The following is a 19,546-nucleotide window of genomic DNA, read 5'->3' as shown; positions in this document are numbered from 1 at the left end:
CTAGAAGATTACTTACACCTGAGAGGATCCTGTACCTCTACAAAGCCACTATTCGCCCTAAATGTAGTATTGCTGCCACATTTGGTGTATCTGCCACTAATCTTCTTGTATAGAGGGGTTCATGACGAGGAAGAGCCGAGATTTATAATAAAAGAGAGAGATGGGAAGGGTTCGCATGGGTAAGACAGGAGAGGCTAGGGCAGTAGCCCTAGATATATAAAAAGTTTGGCATGATGGTCTAGACGAATACCTAGCATAATACAATCCTTATTAGACAAGAGAAAAATTCAGATTGTCATCAATAGTCGTACATCAAAACAACAGGATATAAATGTGTAGGTGTGCCACAAGGGTCGATTCTTGGGCCTTTATTATTTCTGATGTTCATAAATGCCGTTTCTGATAAAATTTTCTCTGAGATTCCGATATTTGCTGATGACATCATCCTTTATAACAGACTGGAGCGAAAAACGAATTAGCGTATCTGTTTTAAGAGGTGGGTGTAGTTTGCTTGCTTACAACTACACGTTTGTCAAAGTCAAGTAAACATCTGACGAAGAGATCTTTCTCGAAATATTATATCACATGGACATACCACCAGACCGACTTTCCCAGGTAACCACTGTGCAAATATAAATATACTGCGTATATGAAATATGAATATGTACACATGTATTTATAAGTTGTATTAATAAATTTCTCACCTGCTTCAGCTTGTGTCTTTCCGTTACTTCTGCATTGTATCGCCTTCTACAATTCCATTTAACTATATCTGTTTTATTTAATTTTCATGGCAAGTACTCGTCTGAGCTCTAATCTATAGTTCCTTCTCACCAAACATTCATGAGAAACACTTGTTTGACTATAAACACTCACTAATTTCCCACACTCTTTATCCGTGCCTAAACATAAATTCCATGAACAAAGTTTCTTTCTTAAAACTGCACACCTGTGAAACTCTCTTCTGTTTCCCTGCTTTCCAATTGACTACAATATGGTCGTTTTCAAGTCCAATGTAAACAAGTTGTTGATGAGCCGTTCCCTTTAAGTAATCCAATTTACATTTATGGAATGGTTAAAACCTTAGAGGAAGATATCCAGTCTTCAGTAAAATGCGGACGTAAATGGATGGTAACATTCAATGCTGCTAAGACTAAGCTTCTTTCCTTAAATAATTACAAGAAACCTTCTCAAGCACTGATTGTCTTTTTTTATTAACTGTTAGTTTAAAGGCTTTTAAATTAGTCCAAATTTCTTTCCCTCAAAATACATGCATACCGCGCGTAGAAAGTTTAAAGGAAGTATATTATTTTAATTGGAATTCATTATTGAGATGAATATTATTTATTAATTTTATTTTTTGCAGACTATTATCCTCATCTTTTCTTAGTTGTTTCACAACGTTTCGGCCAACTATTCCTCTGGCCTTCCTCAGGTAGTAACCACGACGGATAGGAACTCTGAATCTCCTGTCTGCATCCACTGCAATTACTGCCTTCTGTAGTTGTTGCCGTCTCAACACGTTTTTGACCAAGTAAGCCTCTAGCCAGCTTTAGGTAGGATTGAAACCGCTATCATCAGACAATTCTCACCTGGAACCGTAGAGATTCAACATCTCTATCAACTGCGCCACGGGATATTATTCTCATCTGTATTAGTTGTTGTTTTTCATGACGTTTCGGCCAACTATTCCTCTGGCCTTCCTCAGGTGGTAACCACGACGGATAGGAACTCTGAATCTCCTGACTGCATTCACTGCAATTACTGCCTTCCGTAGTTGAAACAACTAATAAAAGATGAGGATAATAGTCCCCAATAAATAAAATTTAAAAGGAAGTGTTCGCCTCGTCGCGGCCTGTATTTTTTTCTTTCAGGGTTGTATATTGAAGGGGAGAATTAGAGAAACGAAGTAATTATGGTCGAAGATGATTATTATTAAAGGAGAATGCTGTTAAAAGTGAATACATATTGCTATTTAGATGCGATTCCAGGAATGTAGGAAATTGTCCATTATAGCAATAATAACTTTACATTTAGGGAATGGTTAAAACCTTAGAGGAAGACATCCAGTCTTTAGTAATATGTGGACGTAAATGGATGGTAACATTCAATGCTGCTAAGACTAAGCTTCTTTCCTTAAATAATTACAAGAAACCTTCTCAAGCACTGATTGCGGTGGCTAATGATACACTACCTCTAAGTACTTCGTTCAAACTCTTCCATTTAACATTCACAGGCAACATGAATTGGAACAAATCTATTGTGACTATTAAAAGAGTGAAGGAAGACCTTTCCGGTTATGATAAAAACTGAAGAATTTTTTTTCTTACAAAGGAATCACTACTTATCAAGGCCTAGAGGCTACTCGAGGATAAGATTTAAAGAGTTTACAGTGGTCAAAAGGACACTATCATAGTAATCGTTAGAAGTGCAAATTTGGTAAATTGGATTACTTAAGGGGGACGGCTCATAAAGAACTTGTTTACATTGGACTTGAAGATGGCCATATTTTAGTCAGCGTGAAAGCAGGTAAACGGAAGAGACTTCCACAGGCATGCAAGTCCTAAGATAGAAGCTTTGTTCATGGAATCTACGTTTAGGTTCAGGCACAGATAAAGAGTGGGGGGAATTATTGATGGTGTTTATGGTCAAACGAGTGTTTTTCGTGAATGTTTGGCGAGGGAGGGGGCATAGATTGGAACTCAGACGAGCACTTGCCATGAAAATAACGATAAGAGGTTGTAGGAAAAAGAAAAGGATTTCAGTTCTGAAGCAATATATATTAGGTTGGTGCAAAAATAATATTGTTTTTTGGCATTCAACTTCTAGTCAGAAAACAACATTATTTTTGCACCAACCTAATAATAAAAAAACAGATCAATAAATTCAGGTGAATAGTTTATGATTATAACAGAACTGCATCTTTGAAAATCCAAAAATAAAAGAGTACTAAACGAAACGAGATTGTGGTTTGATTTTTTTTTTCTTTTTATTACTAGTTTCATCTCATCCTATTAATGGCCATTGTGACTATTAAAAGAACGAAGACGGAGCTTTTCGGTTATGATAAAGATTAAGCAATTTATTTCAGTTCTTTTGTTCTTGTAATTTTCTAATAACATTCTGAACAAAAATCAATTTAACCGTGAAGCAAATCGTTCTTTTGAGTAACGCAATCTTAATAGAACACCCAAATAAATGACATGGGAATTTTCTTTCTTTTTTCTTTTTTTTTTTTTTTTTTTTTAAAGAAAAAAGGGAATCCTTTGATTCAAAACAATTCTTGCTTTAAGGTAACAGTTCAAAATCCTATCCATCCCATCTAATTAATCGCAATAAAATCCGCAGGAAAATAAAAAAAATATACATGAAAACTCAACAATGAAAATCTTATTAAATTAATTGTGAGGTGTCTTCAATAATTCCTAGACATTTTTTTCGTACAATCATTTAAATTTGTTGTAAACTCTTGAAAATTCAATATGATATTGGTCTTATGGGATGACTGACCATTTTTTATAATTTCAGGTTCAAATGAACAGCTGCAGTAGGAAATGGAATACACCCTACTAAAGCCTGATTGTCACAGCTAGTTAATTTCAAAAATGCAATATGGACGTAAGGGCACTTTGAAGAACAATATGTCAAACAAATATGTTTTAAACTTGGGAAAAATGACAGAGAAACTTATGGAATGCTTCAGACTGCTTTCAGAAGATCTATTCTGAATCGAGCACTAGTTTTGAGTGGCATAAAAAATTCAAGAGAGTCTGTGAGGAATGATGAGACGTGAGGACACTTTATCTCATCCATCCCATCTCCGTCGTGTTTCAGGACACTTCACCACCAAGTCCACACAACTTCTCCAGTTCTCTCGATCTCGCATGACAGTTTGCAGGTCCCAAACACCTTCCAATTCCTGTGTCCTGTAGCAGGTTGTCAATGTAAGTCATTCTTCTTCTACCACGGTTTGGGTGTCAATCTGTTGATATCGAGAGAACTAGCTTGCTGGTTTCTCTTGCAGTGACCGAATACTCTCATCCTTCTCTGCTGTACTTTCAGTGATACTGCTGATAGGTCACCATAAAGGTGTTGGCTTGTTGCGTGGCTCCATGATGTATTGAGGGTCATCCTGAGCATCCCTGTGTAACAGCCATCCAGTCTCTTCTTTAGCGCATTTGTAAGAGTCCATGCCTCAGCACCATATAGAAGGAATGTTTTTACTGTGGCACTTTAAAAAATGATATGCAATAAAATTCAGTTTTAAACTTGGAAAAAATGCAACAGAAACGTATGGAATACTTCAGATTGCTTTTAGACCATCTTGCATGAATTGAGCATCAGTTTTTGAGTGGCATAAGAGATTCAAAGAAGGTAGGGAGTCTGTGAGGGATGATGAGAGGTGTGGGAGAAGTAAGGAAGTCAAACCACCAAAGTTGATTGGTCAAATAAAGAATTTCATGGATAAGGACCATTGTGTGTCTATAAAACAATAAGTGCACAATTTGATGCCAGTGTTACACACAATTTTTCGTGAGGAACTAAAGATGAAGATTTGTGCAAATGTAAAAGTCCCAAACTCCATCCTTGTTACAGACTATTTGACCAAGATGAACATCAAGACAGTTCCTCACCCTCCCAATAGTCCAGACTTTGCTCCCTGTGACTTTTGATTATTCCCTAATCTCAAGGAAAACCTTAGAAGCTGTCGTTATGAGACAATTGAGGAGATGAAAGAGGATGTGACGAGGGTCATTGATATGCTCACACAAGAGGACTTGCATGGGACCTTCCAGAAGTTGTCGGAACGGTACAACAAGTGCATTGCAGCCGGAGGAGATTACTTCGAAGGAAACTAGAGTTCCATGTGTGTACTATTAATAAATGTGCCCATACAAAAAAAAATCTAGAAACATATGGAAGGGACCTCGTAATATCTAAGTTTCAGTCAGGACAAGCTGCTAATGGAATCCTGTAACTGACTCTTTGACTGAGGGCAAGGTGGTGTACCTGTTCTGATGGTAAACTTAGTCTTTTTAGTCCTTGATCAGTGAAGGAGAAATCCTTTTAAACTGAGACCATTTCTAACTTTGTCCAAATTCAGAGTGCTCCTTTTATGGAAAACTGGATTTTTCCAACATCCTAAAAAAAAAAAAAAAAAAAAAACTGACCTTGTGTCTAACTTTAATCTGGTGGAGATGCAATTGAATAATAACTCAGTACAATGTGTTCCTATTTACTTGCCTTCCCACGAGGGCAGAGTTAGACACAAGGTCGGTTTTTAATGTGGGGAAAATCAAGCTCCCCTGAAAAGGAACACTCTGGATAGGGACAAAAATAGAAATCACTTCAGTCGAGCAGGATTTCTCCTTCACTGATCGAGGACAGAAAAAAGAAAATGAAGTGTAGCATCTGCAGAACAGATGGTATTTATTTGCTCCCCCACCGAGCAAATTAGGCACAAGGCCGATTTTTAATGTGAGGAGTGAAGGGGAAATGGGGACCAACTCCCCGGGGAGTATGGGAGCTGGATAGTGACAATTGGCATGAAGGGCTACCCCTACATTGACCAAGGTCTTATATGTGGGGCCGCCCCCACACATGGTCCCTGCTTGCAGCATCTGCCGGAACAGATGGTATTTATTTGCTCCCCCACCGAGCAAATTAGGCACAAGGCCATTTTTAATGTGAGGAGTGAAGGGAGGGGGAAGGGAAAAAAGGGGACCAGCTCCCGAGAGGTGGGAAATGGGAGCTGGTTAAAGGTCAGGCATGTGGGGTTTCCCCCACATCTGGTCTTTGCTAGTCATAGCTAGTCATAGCTAGTCATAGCTTGCAGTATCTGCCGGAACAGATGGTATTTATTTGCTCCCCCACTGAGCAAATTAGGCACAAGGCCGTTTTTAATGTGAGGTAAAAACCAGCTCCCCTAAAAGGGGTCACTCTGGTTACCAAAAATAATAATTGTCCCAGTATAGAGGGCTTCCCCTCCACTGACTGGCACAAACCATCTTAAGTGCAGCATCTGCCGGAACAGATGGTATTTATTTGCTCCCCCACTGAGCAAATTAGGCACAAGGCCGTTTTTAATGTGAGGTAAAAACCAGCTCCCCTAAAAGGGGTCACTCTGGTTACCAAAAATAATAATTGTCCCAGTATAGAGGGTTTCCCCTCCATTGACTGGTACAAATTATCTTAAGTGCAGTATCTGCCGGAACAGATACTACACTTTGATCCCGGCCCGAAGGCCAAGTACAATGTGCTACACAGCTGAGCGATTGACAAATGAACCGTCTTTCGATTAGGATCCGCTTAATAAAAACTACGTTCACACAAGTGTTTTTTTTTTTTGTTTTCACATCAGCATTTTTTAGTTAATTTTTTTAATTAATTATTTATTGCGTATTTACATCCAAATGCCGCAAGATGATAAGGGTTATTATAAAAGATGGATTGTCAGTTAAACGATGAAGAATATTATGAGAGGATTGAAAACGATGAATGGAATGAATAGTATGCGATGACAAGAGAATATTCTTGTTATTATTTTGACTCTCGAGTATATATCAGTTAATATCTTATATGTTTTTAGATATAGTGATGTGGTTCTCGATTGATTGACTGTGTCGGATATATACTCGAGATTCAAACAATGATGAGAATATTTTCTTGTCATAGCCCTAGTGATGACGTATGAAGACGTTTTGTGCTAAGTAGGGTTGCGGAGTCGGAAGGAGTCAGACGTTTTAGCTGGAGTCGGAGTCGGATTTCTAAAAGTAGTCAGAGTCAGAAATTTTATCTGATTCCTTGAGTTAAATAAATTTATTTTTTGGCATGGTTTTAAACGATGAAGAATATTATAAGAGGATTGAAAACGATGAATGGAATGAACAGAATGTGATGACTAGGGCTATGACAACAGCATATTCTTTTCATTGTTTTGTATATATCTAACACAGTTAGACACGATCGACCAAGAACCACATCATTCTATATAAAAGCATATAAGATATCCACAGATACACACTCGAGAGTCAAAACAATGAAAAGAATATGCTGTTTTCATAGCCCTAGTGATGACGTATAAAGACGATTTGTAATAAGTACTTGTTTACATTGGACTTGAAAACCATTTTGTTATAATTTTGCAGGGAAACAGCCTCATGATAATGTGTTTCAGTGTCCATGGAAATTGTGTCTGATACTTGGTTTTCTAATTCCCTCTTCAAATTATTTATCGAACTGTTTTTACATAAACAATGTCTCTTGCACTTGTAAGACATTTCACACACATAAAAAATGCAAATAAAATGCAATTTGCACACAAATACAAAACACCCAACATTTTTTTTTCTCTAAATAAAAATATTGTTATGTTTACAAACACTGTCTATCGTATTTTATTCGTTGTCTGATCATTTGTATTTTATTCTGTTTTTATTTATTGTGTATTTACAAAGCCACTGTTTTTATTTATTGTGCATTTACAAAGCCACTAACATACTCTTCCACTTAACATTCACAGACAACATGAATTGGAACAAATGCATTAAAGAAATTGCCAAAACTACTGCAAAAAAAGTGGGCTCTCTCTACTGTGCTAGAAGATTACTTGCACCTGAGAGTATCCTCTACCTCTATTCGCCCATACATGGAACGGGAAAAAATAAAATATCAGGACCTAAAAAATGATCTAAAAACGACATGGTCTCTGAAAGAAATAAACATTATACCGGTTGTGATAGGAACAACTGGCTTAATAAAAAAGAACCTTCAGAAATACTTAGAAGCCATCCCTGGAAGACCAAGCTGTAATGAAATACAGATAGCAGCCATAAAGCGAACAGTATCTATTCTTAAAAGAGCCCTCGGATATAAATTTAAATCATAACGGAATCAAGTGTTAGCTCCAGGAAGGAGCCCCTTGATATCTTAAAACTTACTGAAGTAAAATACAAAAAAGTAGTATTGTTTCCATTGTATGTACCAGGGAAAGACATTTTCTTTGATTACTTTCGCTTTATTTATACGGAAAAGATGAACAAACAGGCTGGACCATGGAATATAAAATAAAAGTCGCTCAAATAAAAAGATAGACACAACCTCCTTTAGTAAATCGGAGATATTATAATCTAGGGAGCATATAAAAAGTTCTATGAATTGGTACCCCCCCCCCCCGAGCGACTCCCCTCCCAAAAAAAGACTTTGCCAGACATGCAAAGAAAGCACGCGCGCGCACACACACGCACACACTAAAACACACACACACACACACACACACACACACACACACACACACACTAAAACACATTTTCGCTTTTATATAATACAATTCATGAACCAGTTTGTTTTTTGTGTTATTTTTTGTTACTTATTTTTTGTTACTTATTTTTTGTTTTCGAATGCCTGCAAAGGGAATAATTTGCTACCTATTTTGTAAATAAAATCTTTTCTTCATTGCAAAACAAGATCTCTTTCTATTTTATTCATTAACTCCCCCCCCTTTTAATTTTACTTTTAAAAAGATTTTTGTGCAGTCTATTCGTTTCATATTACATTTATCTGAATATGGATAAATTTCTGACAGTGTAAAGAATGCCAAAACAGATTTACATGCATAGCGTTTGGTTTAAAAGCTATCCTAGTCAAAGGAATAAGCAAAATTCTGACTTTACTCTATATAAAAAGTATGAATTATTATGAAGTTAGTTGCATATTTCCTATTAACACAAGATTTCTATTGATGTCGGTCCAATACATATGAGCACACATTACCTTAATAAGTAATTATATAGAAATCAAAATAAATTTATCTATCTGGTCAGGATCTTTTCCCAGATCAATGTGACTCTCTCTCTCTTAAGATTTTCCTGTCTCCCATCAGCTCCCTCAGATATTCAGAATCACAGTTGGCATCATATGCAAATTGCTCCATGTAAGTGACTCTAGGTCGTCCTATGCTCATGCGCCCGTCCTGTGGAGTCCACAGCAATACATTTCTCATCAGCTCTTGCTTACTCCTCTAGCAGTAACCGGAAAATTGTAGACCTAACTCCCTGATGGTAGTAGATATGGCAGGTAGGTTGCCATAAAGTTGCTGCTTCGTGGGACGATACTGCCAAGATATATCTAACACTGTTCATAGCACTATCTAGTTTCTTTCCAACTAGCCTGGGTGCCACGCTTTCTCCAGGTGTTTGGAGGTGTGTATTGAGCAGCAAAAATAAAAAAAGTTGCAGTAGAAGGTCGGCTCGAACCCATGACGTGAAGGTGGAAAAGAAAGTGAAGGTGTGTGTAAGGGTGTTGGTTGAGCAACAAAAAAAGGAAGGAAAATTGCGAGCACAAAAAAAAATAGTAGTAGTAAGTAGGCTTGAACCGATAGCACGCCAGAGGAAAAACAGGTGCAAAAAAAAAAAAACTGTCTTACCGATGTGCCTACCGTGGTTGTGACGTCACAGGCGATCGAAATGACACCTTTTCTGCGACGTTGAGCGTTGAATGACTTGCAAAAATGTCAGCAAAAAAACCCGACCCTCTCTGTAGAAAAGTGCCCAGTTGAGGGTGAAGAAATTAATGTGTTTGGACAATTGTTTCGATATTTGTCATCCGAAGGGTCGAGCTTCAAAATGATACTGATTTCGTGAAAATCCGTTGAGTCTATCGAAAGTTTTAGGCAGACATACAAACATACATTCAATCAGACAGGTGAGATTTATATTATTCTACTAGCGGGAGTACCCGGCGTTGCCCGGGTGTTTGGAGGTGTGTGTTGGTGGGAGGGGGTAGATTAAAACAACCCCGAACGTTTGATGTGGAGGTGGAAAGGAAATGGAAAAAAAACCCTGCGACCTAACCATCTCGACCACGGGAACAGATGAATTGATAAGTGTGCTAAGTTGACGTTTATAAACCGAAATTAGCAGGTGCGACAACGTCAAGTTGCGGAAGCCAGTTTCTGGTTTCCCCGCTATGCGGCGATCAAACAATAAAAAAAACACAAAAAAACTAATGTAAGGCAAACAAACCATGAAAACAGAAAAACGAACACGTGAAAAATGTCTTAAATAAGCCTGTTTCGATATTAAAATTTTAAAAATCGGTGGGTACCCGGGTGTTTCGGGGTGTCATTAAGAATAAGCGAAGTAAAAAAAAAAAAAAAAGCAGAAAAACGAACGTTACGTGAAAAATGGCTTAAATAACACTGGTTCAATATTTAAATTTAAAAAATCGAAAAAAAAACATCTCACACCACGATTTGAACCCAAAACGTTTCGATAATGAACCAAAGCCTTAACCAACTGAGCTAACGCGAGTACATGGAATTTGTTTGGTTTTTCAACTATTTAAAGTAAATCAGGTCACGACGTCATCTAATGCATGCGTAAAATCGGTCATTGTCACGAGAGGACTGTTTTTGTGGACCCCCCCCCCCTCCGTCGAAAATTGTCGATTTTGGGGTGAAAAAGTTAACGTTTTGGGCCAATTTTTTATATTTTTCGAGCAAAGGATGGAGCTTCGATGTGATACCGAGTTTGTGAATTTTCGTCGCGTCTGTCAGACATCCAAACATACATACATACATACATTTTCGCTTTTATATATATAGACTAGCGAGGGGTACCCAGCGTTGCCCGGGTGTTTGTAGGTGTGTGTGAAAAAAAACAGGTGCCCGTGAAAAAAAAACAAAGCCTTGACGACGCGCAGTTGGAAAATAGTAAAGTGTGAAAAAAAAAAAACAGGTGCGTGTTTTTGATTGATGTGACGGCGATAGCTATTCAGCAGTTAGCATTTTGTGCGGGACAGTTTTTAATGAGGTCAATAAATCGGTTTGTTTGTTTTTAAAAACCCGCTCCCCCCGTCTGATATGAAGCCGACAAACGTTCACTGGCTCTGGGCCTGTTATTAGAGTCGAGTTTTGCTTTTTATTTATACCGAAAACCGAATGTAACGCGTGCCGATGCGGGAAATGTGGAATAATTTATGTTTGAAAGTCAATAAAATTAAATAGACAGGCGAGCTCCGTGGTTAAGTGTGAGATATTACAATTTATAGATGATATAAAAAGTTTTAAGAAGTTGTGAACCGAGCAAGCGCTTCTCTGAATGAAGCCTTTTGTGGACATTGAGGAAAAGCGTACATACATAAACACATACATTTTCGCTTTTATATATATAGACTAGCGAGGGGTACCCGGCGTTGCCCGGGTGTTTTTCGGGGTATGTGAAAAAACCCCGAAAATGTGAAAAAAAAAAAACGAAGCCTTCTCGACGCACAGTTGGAAAATAGTAAAGTGTTTTTTTTTAAAAAAACAGGTGCGCGTTTTTGATTGACGTGACGGCGATAGGTATTCAGCAGTTATTTTGTGCGGGACAGTTTTGAATGAGGTGAATAAATCGGTTTGTTTGTTTTTAAAAATCCGCTCCCTGTTTATTAGGACGAGCGAAATGAAAGCTACAGTCTGATATGACGAAGTCGACATTGAACAAATGTTACTTAGCTCTCTTGAGACAACTGGCTTTCGGCCTGTTGGATTTATTTGCTTCCCCACTGAGCAAATTAGGCACAAGGCCGTTTTTTAATGTGGAGAGAGAGGGAGGGAAAGGGGGATCCAGCTCCCGAGAGGTGGGAAATGGGAGCTGGATTAGAAACTGTTGGTATCGAGGGTCGCCCCTTCAGTGACCAAGGTCAGATATGTGGGGCTACCCCCACATATGGTCTTTGCTAGTCATAGCTAGTCTTTGCTTGCAGCATCTGCCGGAACAGATACTACACTTTGATCTTGTCACCCCGTGCCGCCAAAGCGGGGGGGGGGGCCTTTCGGCCTGTGATTAGAGTCGAGTTTCGCTTTTTTTATACCGAAAACCGAATGTAACGCGTGCCGATGCGGGAAATGTCGAATAATTAACGTTTGAAAGTCAATAAAATTAAATAGACAGGCGAGCTCCGTGGTTAAGTGTGAGATATTACAATTTATAGATGATATAAAAAGTTTTAAGAAGTTGTGAACCGAGCAAGCACTTCTCTGAAAGAAGCCTTTTGTGGACATCGAGGAAAAGCGTACATACATACATACATACATACATTTTCGCTTTTATATATATAGATAGGTCATTTATTTCCAAATTTAAATAAGAATACCAATTTGTATTCAAAAAATCATAATGACGAACTTAGTCAAATTAAGATTATTTCAATTTTTCTATTTGCATGTAAATAAAATGGTTGTACTTTTATAACAAGGAGACGTAATTAGAGGTTGGATACTTGGAGCCTCTGGCCCGAAGCCCTATCATCCTCACTGTCTTCAGGATCCAAGAGATCAACTTTTACTGATTTAATTAGAATTATAACCATCAGATGCTGCAGGGTTGCGTGCAAGCAATTCACTCTTGATTGATACCCGCGATGATGCTGAGTAATCAAGGGGTGATGATTCCACAGTAATTTCTAAATCTGATTCTTCCAGAAGAAATGGTAAATTAGGTTAACCTGCAATCTTTAATTGCATGCAGAACTTGGGGCGAGGGGGGGGACCTAGAAAGGTTGGATATGAAGAAAATGAATCCTTTTATTAGATGCTGGTATTTGTTGCGTTGAATGTGTGTGCAGGAAGTTTCATGGGAGTATAAAATTCACAAACGGTCCCCAGTCGCATGTATATCCCCGTTAGGGGAGATGACGACGTTAGGTTTTCGCAACTTTTTGCAGAGAGGTGTCGACGTCCTCCTACATACAGCACCTGGAATTCCCAAATTGGTCACCCATTTTAGTAATGACCAGGCTCCACGTTGCTTAACTTCGGTGATCTGACGGGAACCGGTGTGTCAATGGGATTATGCCGTATATTGCGTTGAATGCGCACGCTTTTATTCAAGGGAAAATAATCACGTCGGCTCGGCATTCATGAAATTGTAACATAACACATATGAGCGCGTGGGGAAATAGCAGCAGCAGCCGAAGGACGGACGGCAAGCGATTGTCTTAGTAGCAGGAGCAGCGTTTGAACGCGTATGCAAATTGGCAAGTGTGCTCGGGCTTGCGTCTGAAAAATAAAGGAAAAAAGGACACCATGTAGTCGGCGGGGGGGGGGGCTAGTAGATGGTCTGTGACAAAAAGAAGAACACCGGTTTTCATCAAACGGAAATGGAATCATGTCGTCTTTTCTAGGGAAACAGTTTATTGTTCCCCCCCCTGTATATGTGGCACTAATTTGCATATGAGGAGAATAGCTGCTTTAAGAGGGACGATTTGGGGAGGACAGAGTTTTATGACAACAAAGAGAAAACATCAAAGCTGAGATTTGTTGTGAATTATGTTACCAAAGAGGAGTGTCATCAATTTTCCTTTCGGCTTTCTTTAATTTTTACGTACGACCCTTATTTTCGAGTGACCATTGGCTCTGATATACGGTGATTCTCTAAGAAAATGAACAGATTCGACATCCGCTTAATATCAGAATTTTATCTGCTACTAATGTAACAGCCATATGAGCACATATGAAAATATCAGCAGCAACCAAAGTATGGATGGCAAGCGAGTGAATTAGCAGCAGGAGCAATATTTGAACACATATGCAAATTGGCAAGTGTGCTCAGGCTTGCATCTGGAGAAAAAGAAAAAAAAAAGACACCACGTAGTCAAAAACGAACAAAAGTTAACACCGAAAGAGACAGTGAAGAATGGGCTGGCTGTGGCATGCGTACGGTCAGAAAAAAGAGCTACATGTTCCAGGTGAAATGGACATATGGCATCGAGACAGAGAGAAGAAAAACGGTAATAAATGAAAGAAAAACAAAAAACCAAGTTGGATTTATTTATTTTTGTTTGTTTGTTTGTACCTTTTCAATGGTACCGGACAGCGTGGGAGTCCGAGAAAGGTTTGAACTGCAATGAACACAGTTCGGGCGTAACAGCCACATTACAAAAATATGCCGATCTCATGTTATTCTTTTATTTCCTTTTTTTTTTTACAAAGGAATCACCACTTATCAAGGCCCGGCGGTCACTCGAGGATAAGGATTAATGAGTGTATCAGCCAATATCGTAGTCATCGTTAGTAGTGGAAATTTCGTAAATTTGATTACTTAAGGAAACGGTTCATTAAGAACTTGTTTACATTGGACTTGAAGACGACCATATTGTAGTCAGCTAGAAAGCAGGCAAACGAAAGAGAGTTCGACAGTTCTAATGCTTGTTCATGGAATCCACGTTTATGTTCAGGCACAGATAAAGAGTAGGGGAAATTATTGATAGTGGTTTCAGCCAAACGAGTGTTTTTCATGAAAGTTTAGCAAGGAGGTACCATAGATTGGAGCTCAGAGGAGCACTTGCCATTAAAATAACGATAGAGCAGAGACAGGCTCGCAGCGTCTCTTCTGTGAGAAAGAGATTGCAGGGAAAAGAAAAGGGTATTACCTACTAGGCTAAGAAGTCTATTTTGAACTCTGTCAAGGCAGGATAAGATGCTCCTGCCCAGATGTGGCAACAGTACTCCATCCTAGGACGTACTTAATTGTAAGGTTATACTTGTTGAAGACAAATGATATATGACAGTCACTTTTTATGCTCTATACAGGGTGAAACAAAGTTGTCGCTCTGTCAAGGTAGGATAACTTCTAGTTACTTCTAGTGGCAACAGTACTCCATCCTAGGACGTACTTGTCTCTTATCATGATTGTAAGGTTATACTCGTTGGTCTAAAGCGAATTGATTTCTGATGTCTGTTTTTATGGAAAAGACAAATAATATATGACAGTCAATTTTTATGTTCTATACAGAATGAAACAGTAAAGCTGTCACCCTAAAGAAAATGATACTAAAGCTTTATTTTAAAACTTTTACTGAAAAAAAAAAATCAATACAGTAGAGCTGACATATATTCAATGTAGCTGCCTTCAGCCTCAATTACTGCCTCGATATGGGGCTGAAACTGGGAGCATGCTTTTTTTCACAAGTGCCGGCGAGAGCTTGATGAATACTCGGCTGATGGCGGCGATCAGGCTGGCTTTTGTGTTGTGGGAGGTCATGTTGGTGATGTTCTCAACCTATGAGCAAATGAAGTAATCCAGCAGGTTCAAGTCGGGGAAGGAGGTGGGCAGTGAGAGAAGGCTACAAAGTCAGAGTACCCCTTCTGAAGCCAAGCCTGGGTCTCTTTGACTTGTGAGCTGGTGCTGAGTCTCGCTGCCACACCTAGAATCTGCCAGCAGCTACCTAATTGCACCAGGGGATCACCACACTCTTCAGCATATCCAGGTACACTTTGGTGTTGACTTTCAAGCTGACATTGAAGATGTGAGGTGGCATGATGTGCCCCTCATATGAAACCACACCAAAGATGATAACTATGCCTAGAAATTTCATTGAGCTGTGCCCTAAAACATTGGACTGTCCAGATTTGCATTTTGAGGGTGCCGGCAATGGTCCTGTTGTCATAAATTAAGTACAATAGCTACAACGCTGACTATTACAAAGATTTTCTCCTATTTTTCAAACAAAATTGCCAAGAGGACAATATGGGCTTTTTGTTTCTATGTGCTGACGTCACATAGAAACATAAAATTGAAAAATACATTTCAATAAAAAACAAAAAGAAAGAAACTGACTTTTTTTTTTGCATTTTTTTTAAAGAATTTTTTTTTTTTTTTTTTACAAGGGTGTCATCACTTATCAAGGCCCAGAGGCCACTCGAGGATAAGGGTTAATAGGTATACATTAGTCATTGTGATTTTAGCATAGTAAACAGTGGGAGTTTTGAAACTTGGATTACTTAGGGGGACGATTCAATTAGAACTTGTTGACATTGGACTTTTTCTTTTTTTTTTTTTCATAGGTATCAACTCATTATCAAGGCCAAGAGGCCACTCAAGGATAAGGGTTATAGAGTGTACAGTAGAAATTGGACAATATAATAATCATTAGTAATGAAAATTTGTTAAATTTGATAACTTATATGGAACGGCTCATCAAGAACTTATTTACGTTAGACTTGAAGACAATCATATTGTAGTCAGCCGGAAAGCAGGAAAACGGAAGACAATTCCACAGGCGTACAGTTCTAATAAATTCGAATTTGTAAATAAAATAGTCATTTTGAAAAAATTATACTGTCGTTCGTTATATCACCTTATCTCGCCTTAATTATAAAAGTTAACGAAAAGGATGTTGAAACTACTTTTTTTTTTTTTTTAATAAATGTTAATCGTAGAAAAACTAAAAAAAATCAAAAATGATATTCCTCCAAAATTTTAAAATATAAAAATGAACTAATTTCGTGCTGAACCCTATTAATAAAATTTTGCTATGTTTTCTTTGTTTTATTCAAATGCTCGTTAAATGCACAAGATTTGATTCCTGCAATGGCCCCTGGGGAGGCGGGGGGAGATAAAACGAGTTATCTCAGAAATTCCGTTCAGAAAAAAAATTCACTTTCACCATGAACAAATATGAACCTACGAATGGCTTGGTTGGTTGTTTTTGTTTTACGGCATATCAACCCTTTTCAGGTTATTTAATGCCGAATCCAGTGATTTTGAAGAAAAAATTTTAATAGAATATATATTTTTCAAGTCGGTTTCTATTTAACCCGTAGTCGGAACCCTAACAGGTACTACCACTTCGGGTCAGAGTGGACCTCGGAGCAATGACAATTAAAGGGTGGTTCCACGCTCCCCAAAGCCCGCAAGCTGGGGCCTAACCATTGGTGATAGTTTAAGGTTATATCTAGGACCCCTATGAACGAGAGTGAATTACTAGATCCAATCTCTCATTTGTCGGGGGTGGAGGAGAACAAATAATTTTCAATTGTTTTCATAATTTATTTTTTTATTATTCCATTTTCACCCCAAACAAGGCACAGTGCCACTTTGATGTAGGGTGCTACTATCAGGGACATAAGTTGCAGGTATTATGTGGGGAGTTGAGCAGCTAGATGTCTGTTCACATTACACTTGAACTTCCGCATGTCAGTACAGTTGGGGAAGCAGGAAGTCGGAAGGGAGTTCCAAAATCTAGCAGATCTGGGGAAGAAACTATTAGAGTAGAAGGCTTTCTTACATCTAGAGATCTCTACTGTGTAGGGGTGGGATTTTGCTGATTGTCTCGGGTTTGTTGGGGGTATTTACGTCGAGGGGGTACAAGGGCTTGTAGTTCGTCAGAAGCATTCACCATTAAAATACTTGTAAAACAGGCAGAGGGATGCAACATTACGTCAATGGGACAGAGGTTGAAGCTTAGATGACAGTTCAGGACCTATCAGGTTGGCGACTCTCTTCTTAATCCTGTCCAGGAGCGAGAGACCAGTAGCAGATGCACCAGCCCAAATATGACAACAGTACCTATTTACTATGCCTCTCCACGGGACAGAGTTAGACACCAGGGTCGTTTTTTAACGTGGAGAAAAGGTACAAAAATAAAAATTGTCTCAGTCGTGAAGGATTTCTCCTCCACCGAAAGAGAACAGGAAATAGAAGTGCAGCATCTGAAGAACAGATACTACACTTTGATCTTGTCCCGAAGGCACTTCAATAATTCAAGTAAAAACATTTTTTCTAGTTGAGTTTGCATGCAGAAAATAAAAATTCAAATCTGACGTAGAACGGTACGTCCACTAGTTTCTAATAGATAACATTTTTTTTGTAAGTAGCACAATAAGGAAAGTCGACATAATGCAGGCAAGCATGAGTATGTTTTTCATAAGATTGTATTTGAACTGAAATACAAATTATTTTCTTTTAAAATTATTTGAAGAAAAAAAAAACAGAAGAGCAAATGTTGCAAAATATTTCTAGAGTTCTGTCATGCACAAGTAACAAATCGCTTTCCGTAAAAATCTGTCAAAAAAAAAAAAGAATTTTTTTAAAAACTATCATTCTTTTTCATTTTCAAAACAATGCAAAAGATTTTTTGTTTAAATCTTCGAAACAATATTGCCTACTCGATCCTGCAACCTGCTTTATGAAAAATTCAAAACACGTGCAATATCGAAGCGCGTTCCTTTCTTGCAAATATCACGATTTGATAAAGCAAAGACATTCTGCGGGTATTAAAACAATCAAAATGGCGAACGGCAAATAAAATGGAGGCATATCTAACGTTTGCTACAGACTGCTTACTAACGAAAAAGGGAATTTCTAAGAACGTTTTTTTTTCCCTTTTACAAACAAACTAAAAATAATTGCAAGATGATTTTTGAAAACAATTCAGAAAGAACCTTTTAAAGCACGTTTCAACATGACATAGAAATGTATTTACGCAGAATAAAATATTTGTCCCAAGAGCTTCGTGTTTAACGACAACAGATCTGCACTGTAATAAGCAATGTCACTTTTCCTGGATGAATCTGAAAGAGATTCAGGCATTTCCTGACTGCGAGTAAAAAGCAGATGAAGCAGTTTTTTTTTTTTTTTTTTTTTTAATAAATCTACCTCTGTCAAAAATGTTAAATGTTCCGGCTCTTTTAACCACTTGTACAGAAGCCGATTGGATATTTAGAAACGAAATCTCAAAGTAAAAAGCACCAAACCAGCGTTTCTCATGAATGATTGATGAGGATGCACCATAGATTGGAGCTCAGACGAGAACTTGACATCAAAATAATGACAAAGCAGAGACAGGCTCGCAACGTCTCTTCTGTGGGAAAGAGATTGCAGGGAAAAGAAAATGGCATCATCTACTAGGCTAAGAAGTCTATTTTGAACTCTGTCAAGGCAGGATAAGTTGCGGCAACAGTACTCCATCCTAGGGCGTACTTAATTGTAAGGTTATACTCGTTGAAGACAAATAATATATGACAGTCACTTTTTATCTTCTATTGCATAAGTTCGACAGGCATGCAGTTCTAATGCTTGTTCATGGAATCCACGTTTATGTTCAGGCACAGATAAAGAGTAGGGGAAATTATTGATAGTGGTTTCAGCCAAACGAGTGTTTTTCATGAAAGTTTAGCAAGGAGGTACCATAGATTGGAGCTCAGAAGAGCACTTGCCATTAAAATAACGATAGAGCAGAGACAGGCTCGCACCGTGAGAAAGAGATTGCAGGGAAAAGAAAAGGGTATTACCTACTAGGCTAAGAAGTCTATTTTGAACTCTGTCAAGGCAGGATAAGGTGCTCCTGCCCAGATGTGGCAACAGTACTCCATCCTAGGACGTACTTAATTGTAAGGTTATACTTGTTGAAGACATAATATATGACAGTCACTCTTTATGCTCTATACAGGGTGAAGGCAGGATAACTTCTAGTTGCTTCTAGTGGCAACAGTACTCCATCCTAGGATGTACTTGTCTCTTATCATGATTGTAAGGTTATACTCGTTGGTCTAAAGCGAATTGATTTCTGATGTCTGTTTTTATGGAAAAGACAAATAATATATGTCAGGTTTTATGTTCTATACAGAATGAAACAGTAAAGTTGTCACCCTAAAGAAAATGATACTAAAGCTTTATTTTAAAACTTTTACTGAAAAAAAAAAAATCAATACAGTAGAGCTGACATATATTCAATGTAGCTGCCTTCAGCCTCAATTACTGCCTCGATATGGGGCTGGAACTGG

The 19,546-nt window shown here is 38.2% G+C and overlaps 1 protein-coding gene and 1 pseudogene across 1 annotated transcript in view; both read right to left on the bottom strand.

The window, feature by feature from the left end:
- The window catches only part of LOC145284012 (uncharacterized), a gene marked incomplete at its 3' end in the record, with an annotated part of 1,050,937 nt that overhangs the window by 879,444 nt on the left and 151,947 nt on the right, over nt 1–19,546 (bottom strand).
- Nucleotides 12,725–12,843, bottom strand: LOC145284157 (5S ribosomal RNA; annotated as a pseudogene).

Source organism: Euprymna scolopes, chromosome 8 (genome assembly GCF_053919585.1).
Source record: "Euprymna scolopes isolate OS-2025 chromosome 8, ASM5391958v1, whole genome shotgun sequence".
In the NCBI taxonomy this organism is placed as follows: Eukaryota; Metazoa; Mollusca; class Cephalopoda; order Sepiida; family Sepiolidae; genus Euprymna; species Euprymna scolopes.
Note: the sequence above shows the minus strand (reverse complement) of the source record. Positions and strands in the feature narration are given on the sequence as shown.